The sequence below is a fragment of the Musa acuminata genome, unplaced genomic scaffold (assembly GCF_036884655.1).
Source record: "Musa acuminata AAA Group cultivar baxijiao unplaced genomic scaffold, Cavendish_Baxijiao_AAA HiC_scaffold_144, whole genome shotgun sequence".
Lineage (NCBI taxonomy): Eukaryota > Viridiplantae > Streptophyta > Magnoliopsida > Zingiberales > Musaceae > Musa > Musa acuminata.
The window spans coordinates 23,824-38,062 of record NW_027020420.1 but is presented as its reverse complement, the minus strand read 5'-3'; the positions used below and the strand labels follow the sequence as shown (position 1 = coordinate 38,062).

Here is a 14,239-nt window from a genome sequence, read left to right as displayed (position 1 = left end):
TAACGATTGCCAACTTATTCTAATTTATCAGAGGAAACTAAGTGCCGCTTTCGATAGTCCTAATGGTGCCAGTTGGGATGGCCGAGTTTGTCTAAGGCACCGTATTTTTCTTTCTAATTTTTGACTAAAACTATCCCTTTTTTACTTGATTGCCAAATTATTTTAATTTATCAGAGGAAACTAAATGCCACTTTCGATAGTCCTAAAGCCGTCGGTTGATAAAGATTCTGGTCCGAAAAGGCGTGGTTTCAAATCCCACTCTCAACACAAATAACTGATATTTTTCTTCTGGTCTGAAAGGGCGTGGGTTCAAATCCCACTCTCAACACAAATAACTTATATTTTTCTTTCTGATTTTTGACTAAAAATATCCGTTTTTTACTTCGCAGATTACTGATATTTTTCTTTTTGATTTTTTACTAAGACTATCCCTTTTTTACTTCTAACGATTGCCAACTTATTCTAATTTATCAGAGGAAACTAAGTGCCGCTTTCGATAGTTTTAATGGTGCCAGTTGGGATGGCCGAGTTGGTCTAAGGCACCGTATTTTTCTTTCTAATTTTTGACTAAAAATATCCCTTTTTTACTTGATTGCCAAATTATTTTAATTTATCAGAGGAAACTAAGTGCCACTTTCGATAGTCCTAAAGGCGTCGGTTGATAAAGGTTCTGGTCCGAAAAGGCGTGGTTTCAAATCCCACTCTCAACACAAATAACTCCAACTTATTCTAATTTATCAGAGGAAACTAAGTGCCGCTTTCGATAGTCATAAATTCACTAGTTGGGATGGCCGAGTTGGTCTAAGGCGCCAGATTAAGGTTCTGGTCCGAAAGGGCGTGGGTTCAAATCCCACTCTCAACACAAATAACTGGTATTTTTTTTTTTTCTGATTTTTGACTAAAAATATCCCTTTTTTACTTCGCAGATTACTGATATTTTTCTTTTTGATTTTTTACTAAAACTTTCCCTTTTTTACTTCTAACGATTGCCAACTTATTCTAATTTATCAGAGGAAACTAAGTGCCGCTTTCGATAGTCCTAATGGTGCCAGTTGGGATGGCCGAGTTGGTCTAAGGCACCGTATTTTTCTTTCTAATTTTTGACAAAAAATATCCTTTTTTTACTTGATTGCCTAATTATTTTAATTTATCAGAGGAAACTAAGTGCCGCTTTCGATAGTCCTAAAGGCGTCGGTTGATAAAGGTTCTGGTCCGAAAAGGCGTGGTTTCAAATCCCACTCTCAACACAAATAACTGATATTTTTCTTTCTGATTTTTGACTAAAAATATCCCTTTTTTACTTCTGACGATTGCCAAATTATTCTAATTTATCAGAGGAAACTAAGTGCAGCTTTCGATAATCCTAAAAATTCAAGTTGGGATGGCCGAGTTGGTCTAAGGCGCCAGATTAAGGTTCTGGTCCGAAAGGGCATGGGTTCAAATCCCACTCTCAACACAAATAATTGGTATTTTTCTTTCTGATTTTTGACTAAAAATATCCCTTTTTTACTTCGCAGATTACTGATATTTTTCTTTTTGATTTTTTACTAAAACTATCCCTTTTTTACTTCTAACGATTGCCAACTTATTCTAATTTATCAGAGGAAACTAAGTGCCGCTTTCGATAGTTCTAATGGTGCCAGTTGGGATGGCCGAGTTTGTCTAAGGCACCGTATTTTTCTTTCTAATTTTTGACTAAAAATATCCCTTTTTTACTTGATTGCCAAATTATTTTAATTTATCAGAGGAAACTAAATGCCACTTTCGATAGTCCTAAAGGTGCCAGATTAAGGTTCTGGTCCGAAAGGGCGTGGGTTCAAATCCCACTCTCAACACAAATAACAACTTATTCTAATTTATCAGAGAAAACTAAATGCCCCTTTCGATAGTCCTAAATGGGCCAGTTGGGATGGTCGAGTTGGTCTAAGGCACCAGTTTACTGATATTTTTCTTTATGATTTTTGACTAAAAATATCCCTTTTTTACTTCTGACATTGACTAAAAATATCCCTTTTTTACTTCTGACAATTGCCAACTTATTCTAATTTATCAGAGGAAACTAAGTGCCGCTTTCGATAGTCCGAAAGGTGCCAGTTGGGATGGCCGAGTTGGTCTAAGGCGCCAGATTAAGGTTCTGGTCCGAAAGGGCGTGGGTTCAAATCCCACTCTCAACACAAATAACTGGTATTTTTTTTTCTGATTTTTGACTAAAAATATCCCTTTTTTACTTCTGACGATTGCCAAATTATTCTAATTTATCAGAGGAAACTAAGTGCCGCTTTCGATAATCCTAAATATTCAAGTTGGGATGGTCGAGTTGATCTAAGGCGCCAGATTAAGGTTCTGGTCCGAAAGGGCGTGGGTTCAAATCCCACTATCAACACAAATAACTGGTATTTTTTTTTCTGATTTTTGACTAAAAATATCCCTTTTTTACTTCTGACGATTGCCAAATTATTCTAATTTATCAGAGGAAACTAAGTGCCGCTTTCGATAATCCTAAATATTCAAGTTGGGATGGCCGAGTTGGTCTAAGGCGCCAGATTAAGGTTCTGGTCCGAAAGGGCGTGGGTTCAAATCCCACTCTCAACACAAATAACTGGTATTTTTCTTTCTGATTTTTGACTAAAAATATCCCTTTTTTACTTCGCAGATTACTGATATTTTTCTTTTTGATTTTTTACTAAAACTATCCCTTTTTTACTTCTAACGATTGCCAACTTATTCTAATTTATCAGAGGAAACTAAGTGCCGCTTTCGATAGTCCTAATGGTGCCAGTTGGGATGGCCGAGTTTGTCTAAGGCACCGTATTTTTCTTTCTAACTTTTGACTAAAAATATCCCTTTTTTACTTGATTGCCAAATTATTTTAATTTATCAGAGGAAACTAAATGCCACTTTCGATAGTCCTAAAGGTGTCGGTTGATAAAGATTCTGGTCCGAAAAGGCGTGGTTTCAAATCCCACTCTCAACACAAATAACTGATATTTTTCTTCTGGTCTAAAAGGGCGTGGGTTCAAATCCCACTCTCAACACAAATAACTTATATTTTTCTTTCTGATTTTTGACTAAAAATATCCCTTTTTTACTTCGCAGATTACTGATATTTTTCTTTTTGATTTTTTACTAAAACTATCCCTTTTTTACTTCTAACGATTGCCAACTTATTCTAATTTATCAGAGGAAACTAAGTGCCGCTTTCGATAGTTCTAATGGTGCCAGTTGGGATGGCCGAGTTGGTCTAAGGCACCGTATTTTTCTTTCTAATTTTTAACTAAAAATATCCCTTTTTTACTTGATTGCCAAATTATTTTAATTTATCAGAGGAAACTAAGTGCCGCTTTCGATAGTCCTAAAGGCGTCGGTTGATAAAGGTTCTGGTCCGAAAAGGCGTGGTTTCAAATCCCACTCTCAACACAAATAACTGATATTTTTTCTTTCTGATTTTTGACTAAAAATATCCCTTTTTTACTTCTGACGATTGTGAACTTATTCTAATTTATCAGAGGAAACTAAGTACCGCTTTCGATAGTCATAAATGCACTAGCTGGGATGGCCGAGTTGGTCTAAGGCGCCAGATTAAGCACTCTCAACACAAATAACTGGTATTTTTTTTTCTGATTTTTGACTAAAAATATCCCTTTTTTACTTCGCAGATTACTGATATTTTTCTTTTTGATTTTTTACTAAAACTATCCCTTTTTTACTTCTAACGATTGCCAACTTATTCTAATTTATCAGAGGAAACTAAGTGCCGCTTTCGATAGTTCTAATGGTGCCAGTTGGGATGGCCGAGTTGGTCTAAGGCACCGTATTTTTCTTTCTAATTTTTGACTAAAAATATCCCTTTTTTACTTGATTGCCAAATTATTTTAATTTATCAGAGGAAACTAAGTGCCACTTTCGATAGTCCTAAAGGCGTCGGTTGATAAAGGTTCTGGTCCGAAAAGGCGTGGTTTCGAATCCCACTCTCAACACAAATAACTCCAACTTATTCTAATTTATCAGAGGAAACTAAGTGCCGCTTTCGATAGTCATAAATGCACTAGTTGGGATGGCCGAATTGGTCTAAGGCGCCAGATTAAGGTTCTGGTCCGAAAGGGCGTGGGTTCAAATCCCACTCTCAACACAAATAACTGGTATTTTTTTTTTTTTCTGATTTTTGACTAAAAATATCCCTTTTTTACTTCGCAGATTACTGATATTTTTCTTTTTGATTTTTTACTAAAACTATCCCTTTTTTACTTCTAACGATTGCCAACTTATTCTAATTTATCAGAGGAAACTACGTACCGCTTTCGATAGTCCTAATGGTGCCAGTTGGGATGGCCGAGTTGGTCTAAGGCACCGTATTTTTCTTTCTAATTTTTGACAAAAAATATCTTTTTTTTACTTGATTGCTTAATTATTTTAATTTATCAGAGGAAACTAAGTGCCGCTTTCGATAGTCCTAAAGGCGTCGGTTGATAAAGGTTCTGGTCCGAAAAGGCGTGGTTTCAAATCCCACTCTCAACACAAATAACTGATATTTTTCTTTCTGATTTTTGACTAAAAATATCCCTTTTTTACTTCTGACGATTGCCAAATTATTCTAATTTATCAGAGGAAACTAAGTGCCGCTTTCGATAATCCTAAAAATTCAAGTTGGGATGGCCGAGTTGGTCTAAGGCGCCAGAATAAGGTTCTGGTCCGAAAGGGCATGGGTTCAAATCCCACTCTCAACACAAATAACTGGTATTTTTCTTTCTGATTTTTGACTAAAAATATCCCTTTTTTACTTCGCAGATTACTGATATTTTTCTTTTTGATTTTTTACTAAAACTATCCCTTTTTTACTTCTAACGATTGCCAACTTATTCTAATTTATCAGAGGAAACTAAGTGCCGCTTTCGATAGTCCTAATGGTGCCAGTTGGGATGGCCGAGTTTGTCTAAGGCACCGTATTTTTCTTTCTAATTTTTGACTAAAAATATCCCTTTTTTACTTGATTGCCAAATTATTTTAATTTATCAGAGGAAACTAAATGCCACTTTCGATAGTCCTAAAGGCGCCAGATTAAGGTTCTGGTCCGAAAGGGCGTGGGTTCAAATCCCACTCTCAACACAAATAACAACTTATTCTAATTTATCAGAGAAAACTAAATGCCCCTTTCGATAGTCCTAAAGGGGCCAGTTGGGATGGTCGAGTTGGTCTAAGGCACCAGTTTACTGATATTTTTCTTTATGATTTTTGACTAAAAATATCCCTTTTTTACTTCTGACATTGACTAAAAATATCCCTTTTTTACTTTTGACAATTGCCAACTTATTCTAATTTATCAGAGGAAACTAAGTGCCGCTTTCGATAGTCCTAAAGGTGCCAGTTGGGATGACCGAGTTGGTCTAAGGCGCCAGATTAAGGTTCTGGTTCGAAAGGGCGTGGGTTCAAATCCCACTCTCAACACAAATAACTGGTATTTTTTTTTTCTGATTTTTGACTAAAAATATCCCTTTTTTACTTCTCACGATTGCCAACTTATTCTAATTTATCAGATGAAACTAAGTGCTGCTTTCGATAGTCATAAATGCACTAGTTGGGATTGCCGAGTTGCTCTAAGGCGTCAGATTAAGGTTTTGGTCCGAAAGGGCGTGGGTTCAAATCCCACTCTCAACACAAATAACTGGTATTTTTTTTTTCTGATTTTTGACTAAAAATATCCCTTTTTTACTTCTGACGATTGCCAACTTATTCTAATTTATCAGAGGAAACTAAGTGCCGCTTTCGTTAGTCCTAATGGTGCCAGTTGGGATGGCCGAGTTGGTCTAAGGCACCGTATTTTTCTTTCTAATTTTTGACTAAAAATATCCCTTTTTTACTTTATTGCCAGTTTCAAATCCCCAGATTAAGGTTCTGGTCCGAAAGGGCGTGGGTTCAAATCCCACTCTCAACACAAATAACAACTTATTCTAATTTATCAGAGAAAACTAAATGCCCCTTTCGATAGTCCTAAAGGGGCCAGTTGGGATGGTCGAGTTGGTCTAAGGCACCAGTTTACTGATATTTTTCTTTATGATTTTTGACTAAAAATATCCCTTTTTTACTTTTGACATTGACTAAAAATATCCCTTTTTTACTTCTGACAATTGCCAACTTATTCTAATTTATCAGAGGAAACTAAGTGCCGCTTTCGATAGTCCTAAAGGTGCCAGTTGGGATGGCCGAGTTGGTCTAAGGTGCTAGATTAAGATTCTGTTCCGAAAGGGCGTGGGTTCAAATCCCACTCTCAACACAAATAACAACTTATTCTAATTTATTAGAGGAAACTAAATGCCCCTTTCGATAGTCCTAAAGGGGCCAGATGGCCGAGTTGGTCTAAGGCGCCAGAAAGGTTCTGGTCCGAAAGGGAACTTATTTTAATTTATCAAAGGAAACTAAGTACTCCTTTCGATAGTCCAAAAGATGCCAGTTGGGATGGCCGAGTTGGGCCGAGTTGGTCTAACGTGCCAAATTAAGATTTTGGTCCGAAAGGGTGTGGGTTCAAATCCCACTCTCAACACAAATAATTGGTATTTTTCTTTCTGATTTTTGACTAAAAATATCCCTTTTTTACTTCGGACGATTGCCAACTTATTCTAATTTATCAGAGGAAACTAAGTGCCGCTTTCGATAATATTAAAAATGCAAGTTGGGATGGCCGAGTTGGTCTAAGGTGCCAGATTAAGGTTCTGGTCCGAAAGGGCGTGGGTTCAAATCCCACTCTCAACACAAATAATTGGTATTTTTTTTTCTGATTTTTTACTAACAATATCCCTTTTTTACTTCTAACGATTGCCAAATTATTCTAATTTATCAGAGGAAACTAAGTGCCGCTTTCGATAATCCTAAAAATGCAAGTTGGGATGGCTGAGTTGGTCTAAGGCGCTAGATTAAGGTTCTGGTCCGAAAGGGCATGGGTTCAAATCCCACTCTCAACACAAATAACTGGTATTTTTCTTTCTGATTTTTGACTAAAAATATCCCTTTTTTACTTCCCAGATTACTGATATTTTTCTTTTTGATTTTTTACTAAAACTATCCCTTTTTTACTTATAACGATCTTTCGATAGTCCTAATGATTGCCAACTTATTCTAATTTATCAGAGGAAACTAAGTGCCGCTTTCGATAGTCCTAATGGTGCCAATTGGGATGGCCGAGTTGGTCTAAGGCGCCAGATTAAGGTTCTGGTTCAAAAGAGCTTTGTTTCAAATCCTATTTTTGACTGAAACTAAATGCGGCTTTCGATAATCCTAAAGGCGCCGGTTGATAAAGGTTCTGGTCCGCTTGGTTTCAAATCCCACTCTCAACACAAATAACTGATATTTTTCTTTCTGATTTTTGACTAAAAATATCCCTTTTTTACTTCTGACGATTGCCAACTTATTCTAATTTATCTGAGGAAACTAAGTGCCGCTTTCGATAGTCCTAAAGGCGCCAGTTGGGATGGCCAAGTTGGTCTAAGATGCCAGATTAAGGTTCTGGTCCGAAAAGGGCGTGGGTTCAAATTCCACTCTCAACATAAATAATTGGTATTTTTTTTTTCTGATTTTTTACTAACAATATCCCTTTTTTACTTCTAACGATTGCCAAATTATTCTAATTTATCAGAGGAAACTAAGTGCCGCTTTCGATAATCCTAAAAATGCAAGTTGGGATGGCTGAGTTGGTCTAAGACGTCAGATTAAGGTTCTGGTCCAAAAGGGCATGGGTTCAAATCCCACTCTCAACACAATAACTGGTATTTTTCTTTCTGATTTTTGACTAAAAATATCCCTTTTTTACTTCCCAGATTACTGATATTTTTCTTTTTGATTTTTTACTAAAACTATCCCTTTTTTACTTCTAACGATCTTTCGATAGTCCTAATGATTGCCAACTTATTCTAATTTATCAGAGGAAACTAAGTGCCGCTTTCGATAGTCCTAATGGTGCCAGTTGGGATGGCCGAGTTGGTCTAAGGCGCCAGATTAAGGTTCTGGTTCAAAAGAGCTTTGTTTCAAATCCCACTCTCAACACAAATAACTGGTATTTTTGACTAAAAATATCCCTTTTTTACTTGATTGCCAACTTATTTTAATTTATCAGAGGAAATTATGTGCCGCTTTCGATAATCCTAAAGGTGCCGGTTGATAAAGGTTCTGGTCCGAAAGGGCGTGGGTTCAAATCCCACTCTCAACACAAATAACTGGTATTTTTCTTTCTAATTTTTGACTAAAAATATCGCTTTTTTACTTCTAACGATTGCCAAATTATTCTAATTTATCAAAAGAAACTAAGTGCCGCTTTCGATACTCCTAAAAATCCAAGTTGGGATGGCCGAGTTGGTCTAAGGCTCCAGATTAAGGTTGTGGTCCGAAAGGGCGTGGGTTCAAATCCCACTCTCAACACAAATAACTGGTATTTTTCTTTCTGATTTTTGACTAAAAATATCCCTTTTTTACTTCGCAGATTACTGATATTTTTCTTTTTGATTTTTTACTAAAACTATCCCTTTTTTACTTCTAACGATTGCCAACTTATTCTAATTTATCAGAGGAAATTAAGTGCCGCTTTCGATAGTCCCAAAGACCCCAGTTGGGATGGCCGAGTTGGTCTAAGGCACCGTATTTTTCTTTCTAATTTTTGACTAAAAATATCCCTTTTTTACTTGATTGCCAACTTATTTTAATTTATCAGAGGAAACTAAGTGCCGCTTTCGATAGTCCTAAAGGCGTTGGTTGATTAAGGTTCTGGTCCGAAAAGGCGTGGTTTCAAATCCCACTCTCAACACAAATACACAAATAACTGATATTTTTCTTTCTGATTTTTGACTAAAAATATCCCTGTTTTACTTCTGACGATTGCCAACTTATTCTAATTTATCAGAGGAAACTAAGTGCCGCTTTCGATAGTCCTAAAGGCGCCAGTTGGGATGGCCGAGTTGGTCTAAGGCGCCAGATTAAGATTCTGGTCCGAAAGGGCGTGGGTACAAATCCCACTCTCAACACAAATAACTGGTATTTTTCTTTCTGATTTTTGACTAAAAATATCCCTTTTTTACTTCGCAGATTACTGATATTTTTCTTTTTGATTTTTTACTAAAACTATCTTTTTTTTACTTCTAACGATTGCCAACTTATTCTAATTTATCAGAGGAAACTAAGTGCCGCTTTCGATAGTCCTAATGGTGCCAGTTGGGATGGCCGAGTTGGTCTAAGGCACCGTATTTTTCTTTCTAATTTTTGACTAAAAATATCCCTTTTTTATTTGATTGCCAAATTATTTTAATTTATCAGAGGAAACTAAGTGCCGCTTTCGATAGTCCTAAAGGCGTCGGTTGATAAAGGTTCTGGTCCGAAAAGGCGTGGTTTCAAATCCCACTCTCAACACAAATAACTGATATTTTTCTTTTTGATTTTTGACTAAAAATATCCCTTTTTTACTTCTGACGATTGCCAACTTATTCTAATTTATCAGAGGAAACTAAGTCCCGCTTTCGATAGTCCTAAAGGCGCCAGTTGGGATGGCTGAGTTGGTCCAAGGCGCCAGATTAAGGTTCTGGTCTGAAAAGACACAAATAGCTAGTATTTTTCTTTCTGATTTTTGACTAAAAATATCCCTTTTTTACTTCTGACGATTGTCGCTTTCGATAGTCCTAAAGGGGCCAGTTGGGATGGCCGAGTTGGTCTAAAGCGATTGCCAACTTATTCTAATTTAACTAAGTGCCGTTTTCGATAGTCCTAAAGGTGCCAGTTGGGATGGTCGAGTTGGTCTAAGGCGCTAGATTAAGATTCTGGTCCGAAAGGGCGTGGGTTCAAATCCCACTCTCAACACAAATAACAACTTATTCTAATTTATCAAAGAAAACTAAATGCCCCTTTCGATAGTCCTAAAGGGGCCAGTTGGGATGGTCGAGTTGGTCTAAGGCACCAGTTTTCTGATATTTTTTTTTATGATTTTTGACTAAAAATATCCCTTTTTTACTTCTGACGATTGCCAACTTATTCTAATTTATCAGAGGAAACTAAGTGCCGCTTTCGATAGTCCTAAAGGTGCCAGTTGGGATGGGCGAGTTGGTCTAAGGCGTTAGATTAAGGTTCGTGGGTTCAAATCCCACTCTCAACACAAATAACAACTTATTCTAATTTATCAGAGGAAACTAGATGCCGCTTTCGATAGTCCTAAAGGCGCTAGTTGGGATGGCCGAGTTGGTCTAAGGCGCCAGAACTTATTCTAATTTATCAGAGTTGGGATGGCCGATGGTCTAAGTTGTCAGATTAAGGTTCTGGTCCGAAAGGGCTTGAGTGCCGTTTTCGATACTCCTAAAAATACAAGTTGGGATGGCCGAGTTAGTCTAAGGCGTCAGATTAAGGTTCTGGTCCGTAAGGGCGTAAGTTCAAATCCCACTCTCAACACAAATAACTGGTATTTTTCTTCCTGATTTTTGACTAAAAATATCCTAATGATTGCCAACTTATTGATTATTCTAATTTATTTGAGGAAACTAAGTGCCGCTTTCGATACTCCTAAAAATGCAAGTTGGGATGGCCAAGTTGGTCTAAGGCGTCAGATTAAGGTTCTGGTCCGAAAGGGCGTGAGTTCAAATTTCACTCTCAACACAAATAACAGGTAATTTTTTTTTCTGATTTTTGACTAAAAATATCCTTTTTTTACTTCCCAGATTACTGATATTTTTCTTTTTGATTTTTGACTAAAACTATCCCTTTTTTACTTCTAACGATTGCCAAATTATTCTAATTTATCAGAGGAAACTAAGTGCCGCTTTCGATAGTCCTAATGGTGCCAGTTGGGATGGCCGAGTTGGTCTAAGGCACCGTATTTTTCTTTCTAATTTTTGACTAAAAATATCCCTTTTTTACTTGATTGCCAACTTATTTTAATTTATCAGAGGAAACTAAGTGCCGCTTTCGATAGTCCTAAAGGCGTCGGTTGATAAAGGTTCTGGTCCGAAAGGGCGTGGGTTCAAATCCCACTCTCAACACAAATAACTGGTATTTTTCTTTCTAATTTTTGACTAAAAATATCCCTTTTTTACTTCTAACGATTGCCAAATTATTCTAATTTATCAAAGGAAACTAAGTATCGCTTTCGATAGTCCTAAAGGTGCCAGTTGGGATGGCCGAGTTGGTCTAAGGCGCCAGATTAAGGTTCTGGTCCGAAAGGGCGTGGGTTTAAATCCCACTCTCAACACAAATAACTGGTATTTTTCTTTCTGATTTTTGACTAAAAATATCCCTTTTTTACTTCGCAGATTACTAATATTTTTCTTTTTGATTTTTTACTAAAACTATCCTTTTTTTACTTCTAACGATTGCCAACTTATTCTAATTTATCAGAGGAAACTAAGTGCCGCTTTCGATAGTCCTAATGGTGCCAGTTGGGATGGCCGAGTTGGTCTAAGGCACCGTATTTTTCTTTCTAATTTTTGACTAAAAATATCCCTTTTTTACTTGATTGCCAAATTATTTTAATTTATCAGAGGAAACTAAGTGCCGCTTTCGATAGTCCTAAAGGCGTCGGTTGATAAAGGTTCTGGTCCGAAAAGGCGTGGTTTCAAATCTCACTCTCAACACAAATAACTGATATTTTTCTTTCTGATTTTTGACTAAAAATATCCCTTTTTTACTTCTGACGATTGCCAACTTATTCTAATTTATCAGAGGAAACTAAGTGCCGCTTTCGATAGTCCTAAAGGCGCCAGTTGGGATGGCCGAGTTGGTCTAAGGCGCCAGATTAAGGTTTTGGTCCGAAAGGGCGTGGGTACAAATCCCACTCTCAACACAAATAACTGGTATTTTTCTTTCTGATTTTTGACTAAAAATATCCCTTTTTTACTTCGCAGATTACTGATATTTTTCTTTTTGATTTTTTACTAAAACTATCCCTTTTTTACTTCTAACGATTGCCAACTTATTCTAATTTATCAGAGGAAACTAAGTGCCGCTTTCGATAGTCCTAATGGTGCCAGTTGGGATGGCCGAGTTGGTCTAAGGCACCGTATTTTTCTTTCTAATTTTTGACTAAAAATATCACTTTTTTACTTGATTGCCAAATTATTTTAATTTATCAGAGGAAACTAAGTGCCGCTTTCGATAGTCGTAAAGGCGTCGGTTGATAAAGGTTCTGGTCCGAAAAGGCGTGGTTTCAAATCCCACTCTCAACACAAATAACTGATATTTTTCTTTCTGATTTTTGACTAAAAATATCCCTTTTTTACTTCTGACGATTGCCAAATTATTCTAATTTATCAGAGGAAACTAAGTGCCGCTTTCGATAATCCTAAAAATTCAAGTTGGGATGGCCGAGTTGGTCTAAGGCGCCAGATTAAGGTTCTGGTCCGAAAGGGCGTGGGTTCAAATCCCACTCTCAACACAAATAACTGGTATTTTTCTTTCTGATTTTTGACTAAAAATATCCCTTTTTTACTTCGCAGATTACTGATATTTTTCTTTTTGATTTTTTACTAAAACTATCCCTTTTTTACTTCTAACGATTGCCAACTTATTCTAATTTATCAGAGGAAACTAAGTGCCGCTTTCGATAGTCCTAATGGTGCCAGTTGGGATGGCCGAGTTTGTCTAAGGCACCGTATTTTTCTTTCTAATTTTTGACTAAAAATATCCCTTTTTTACTTGATTGCCAAATTATTTTAATTTATCAGAGGAAACTAAATGCCACTTTCGATAGTCCTAAAGGCGTCGGTTGATAAAGATTCTGGTCCGAAAAGGCGTGGTTTCAAATCCCACTCTCAACACAAATAACTGATATTTTTCTTCTGGTCTGAAAGGGCGTGGGTTCAAATCCCACTCTCAACACAAATAACTTATATTTTTCTTTCTGATTTTTGACTAAAAATATCCCTTTTTTACTTCGCAGATTACTGATATTTTTCTTTTTGATTTTTTACTAAAACTATCCCTTTTTTACTTCTAACGATTGCCAACTTATTCTAATTTATCAGAGGAAACTAAGTGCCGCTTTCGATAGTTTTAATGGTGCCAGTTGGGATGGCCAAGTTGGTCTAAGGCACCGTATTTTTCTTTCTAATTTTTGACTAAAAATATCCCTTTTTTACTTGATTGCCAAATTATTTTAATTTATCAGAGGAAACTAAGTGCCACTTTCGATAGTCCTAAAGGCGTCGGTTGATAAAGGTTCTGGTCCGAAAAGGCGTGGTTTCAAATCCCACTCTCAACACAAATAACTCCAACTTATTCTAATTTATCAGAGGAAACTAAGTGCCGCTTTCGATAGTTATAAATGCACTAGTTGGGATGGTCGAGTTGGTCTAAGGCGCCAGATTAAGGTTCTGGTCCGAAAGGGCGTGGGTTCAAATCTCACTCTCAACACAAATAACTGGTATTTTTTTTTTTCTGATTTTTGACTAAAAATATCCCTTTTTTACTTCGAAGATTACTGATATTTTTCTTTTTGATTTTTTACTAAAACTATCCCTTTTTTACTTCTAACGATTGCCAACTTATTCTAATTTATCAGAGGAAACTAAGTGCCGCTTTCGTTAGTCCTAATGGTGCCAGTTGGGATGGCCGAGTTGGTCTAAGGCACCGTATTTTTCTTTCTAATTTTTGACTAAAAATATCCCTTTTTTACTTGATTGCCAGTTTCAAATCCCACTCTCAACACAAATAACTGATATTTTTCTTTTTGATTTTTGATTAAAAATATCCCTTTTTTACTTCTGACGATTGCCAACTTATTCTAATTTATCAGAGGAAACTAAGTGCCGCTTTCGATAGTCCTAAAGGCGCCAGATGGGATGGCCGAGTTGGTCCAAGGCGCCAGATTAAGGTTCTGGTCTGAAAAGGCGTGGTTTCAAATCCCACTCTAATTTATCAGAGGAAACTAAGTGCCGATTTCGATAGTCCTAAAGGTGCCAGTTGGGATGGCCTAGTTGGTCTAAGGCGCCAGATTAAGGTTCTGGTCCGAAAGGGCGTGGGTTCAAATCCCACTCTCAACACAAATAACAACTTATTCTAATTTATCAGAGAAAACTAAATGCCCCTTTCGATAGTCCTAAAGGGGCCAGTTGGGATGGTCTTGTTGGTCTAAGGCACCAGTTTACTGATATTTTTCTTTATGATTTTTGACTAAGAATATCCATTTTTTACTTCTGACATTGACTAAAAATATCCCCTTTTTACTTCTGACAATTGCCAACTTATTCTAATTTATCAGAGGAAACTAAATGCCGCTTTCGATAGT

The 14,239-nt window shown here is 36.8% G+C and overlaps 12 non-coding genes across 12 annotated transcripts; all 12 read left to right on the top strand.

Moving 5' to 3' along the window:
* Positions 1-781: 781 nt before the first annotated feature.
* On the top strand, positions 782-862 carry TRNAL-AAG (transfer RNA leucine (anticodon AAG)). Its single transcript has one exon. It is a non-coding gene; the product is annotated as a tRNA-Leu (tRNA).
* Positions 863-1,375: 513 nt separating this feature from the next.
* Positions 1,376-1,456, top strand: TRNAL-AAG (transfer RNA leucine (anticodon AAG)). The gene has a single exon. It is a non-coding gene; the product is annotated as a tRNA-Leu (tRNA).
* Positions 1,457-2,093: 637 nt separating this feature from the next.
* Positions 2,094-2,174, top strand: TRNAL-AAG (transfer RNA leucine (anticodon AAG)). Its single transcript has one exon. It is a non-coding gene; the product is annotated as a tRNA-Leu (tRNA).
* A 337-nt stretch (positions 2,175-2,511) lies between these two features.
* TRNAL-AAG (transfer RNA leucine (anticodon AAG)) lies at positions 2,512-2,592 on the top strand. The gene has a single exon. It is a non-coding gene; the product is annotated as a tRNA-Leu (tRNA).
* Positions 2,593-4,048: 1,456 nt separating this feature from the next.
* TRNAL-AAG (transfer RNA leucine (anticodon AAG)) lies at positions 4,049-4,129 on the top strand. Its single transcript has one exon. It is a non-coding gene; the product is annotated as a tRNA-Leu (tRNA).
* Positions 4,130-5,361: 1,232 nt separating this feature from the next.
* On the top strand, positions 5,362-5,442 carry TRNAL-AAG (transfer RNA leucine (anticodon AAG)). Its single transcript has one exon. It is a non-coding gene; the product is annotated as a tRNA-Leu (tRNA).
* Positions 5,443-6,663: 1,221 nt separating this feature from the next.
* Positions 6,664-6,744, top strand: TRNAL-AAG (transfer RNA leucine (anticodon AAG)). Its single transcript has one exon. It is a non-coding gene; the product is annotated as a tRNA-Leu (tRNA).
* Positions 6,745-8,921: 2,177 nt separating this feature from the next.
* Positions 8,922-9,002, top strand: TRNAL-AAG (transfer RNA leucine (anticodon AAG)). The gene has a single exon. It is a non-coding gene; the product is annotated as a tRNA-Leu (tRNA).
* A 745-nt stretch (positions 9,003-9,747) lies between these two features.
* TRNAL-AAG (transfer RNA leucine (anticodon AAG)) lies at positions 9,748-9,828 on the top strand. The gene has a single exon. It is a non-coding gene; the product is annotated as a tRNA-Leu (tRNA).
* A 1,297-nt stretch (positions 9,829-11,125) lies between these two features.
* On the top strand, positions 11,126-11,206 carry TRNAL-AAG (transfer RNA leucine (anticodon AAG)). The gene has a single exon. It is a non-coding gene; the product is annotated as a tRNA-Leu (tRNA).
* A 1,101-nt stretch (positions 11,207-12,307) lies between these two features.
* Positions 12,308-12,388, top strand: TRNAL-AAG (transfer RNA leucine (anticodon AAG)). Its single transcript has one exon. It is a non-coding gene; the product is annotated as a tRNA-Leu (tRNA).
* Positions 12,389-13,913: 1,525 nt separating this feature from the next.
* TRNAL-AAG (transfer RNA leucine (anticodon AAG)) lies at positions 13,914-13,994 on the top strand. The gene has a single exon. It is a non-coding gene; the product is annotated as a tRNA-Leu (tRNA).
* Positions 13,995-14,239: the final 245 nt, after the last annotated feature.